The sequence below is a fragment of the Mus caroli genome, unplaced genomic scaffold, assembly GCF_900094665.2.
Source record: "Mus caroli unplaced genomic scaffold, CAROLI_EIJ_v1.1 scaffold_20065_1, whole genome shotgun sequence".
Classification (NCBI taxonomy): Eukaryota; Metazoa; Chordata; class Mammalia; order Rodentia; family Muridae; genus Mus; species Mus caroli.
This window is the reverse complement of record NW_018391359.1, coordinates 9,442-10,604: the sequence shown is the minus strand read 5'-3', so window position 1 is coordinate 10,604 and position 1,163 is coordinate 9,442. Positions and strand designations below refer to the sequence as shown.

At 49.7% G+C, this 1,163-nt stretch overlaps 1 pseudogene; it reads left to right on the top strand.

The window, feature by feature from the left end:
* The first annotated feature begins 261 nt into the window (after positions 1-261).
* On the top strand, positions 262-834 carry LOC110289137 (annotated as a pseudogene).
* The last annotated feature ends 329 nt before the right edge of the window (positions 835-1,163 follow it).

Here is a 1,163-nt window from a genome sequence, read left to right as displayed (position 1 = left end):
TGCAGAGCTGGGAAAAGGGAGGCCATGAAGGCAGAGGCAGTGCCAGGCACCCAGTGAGCAACAGAATGACAGAATGGTGAGGGCTGGGCGAGCAGAGCAGAGAGGACAGGAGCCATGCATCTCCCACATCCCCAGCAACCTTACTTTCCTTTGGCCTGCTAGTGGAGCCAGAGAGCAGATCTCAAGTCAGGTTCTAAACAGCCTCTGGTGAGGGCTGGCCTAACAGAAGGCTCCTTGAACAGTGGGAGCAGGCTGGCCACCATGACTGAGAACTCCACCTCCACCCCAGTGGTGAAGCCCAAGTGGGCTAAGGCCGCCAAGAAGTCAGTGGATCACCCCAAGTATTCAGACATGGTTGTGGCTGCCATACAGGCAAAGAAAAATCATGCAGGCTCCTCACACCAGTCCATCCAAAAGTATATCAAGAGTCACTACAAGGTGGGTAAGAACACTGACTCCCAGACCAAGTTGTCCATCAAGCGCCTAGTGACCACTGGTGTTCTCAAGCAAACCAAATGTGTGGGTGCCTTGGGGTTCTTCAGGTTGGCCAAGGGCGATGAGCCCAAGAGGTCAGTGGCTTTCAAGAAGACCAAGAAGGAAGTCAAGAAAGTGACCATTCCAAAGAAGGCAGCCAAGCCCAAGAAGGTTGTCCCCAAAGCCCCAAGCAAGAAACCCAAAGCCACCCTGGTAAAGAAGGCCTAGAAGAAACCAGCTGCCATGCCCAAGAAAGCCAAAAAGCTCAAGATTGTCAAAGTCAAGCCATCCAAACTCAAGAAGGCCAAACCCGTGATGCCCAAAGCCAATTCAAGTGCCAAGAGGGCCAGCAAGAAGTGACAGTGAAGGCTTTGCTTGGGGACACTCCTTCCTCCCTCCTGTTTTCTATAAATACAATTCTCTCTTGATTCCATCTGCAACCTTTTGCCCATTCTATTCTAACTTTATATAAAAAGGACAGAGTTTGGATTCTTCAGACAGACATTGTGGAATGAAGGACAGCAAGCAGACCTCTTCTTTGTAATGATGGAGATGTACTTTTTTCTTGACTTGATATTTACCTTCTTACAGGGTTAGGGGTGTGTGTGTGTGTGTGTGTGTGTGTGTGTGTGTGTGTGTGTGTGTTTCGGTCGGTGGTTTGTTTACTATGAAGGTAAATGTGACTGGCA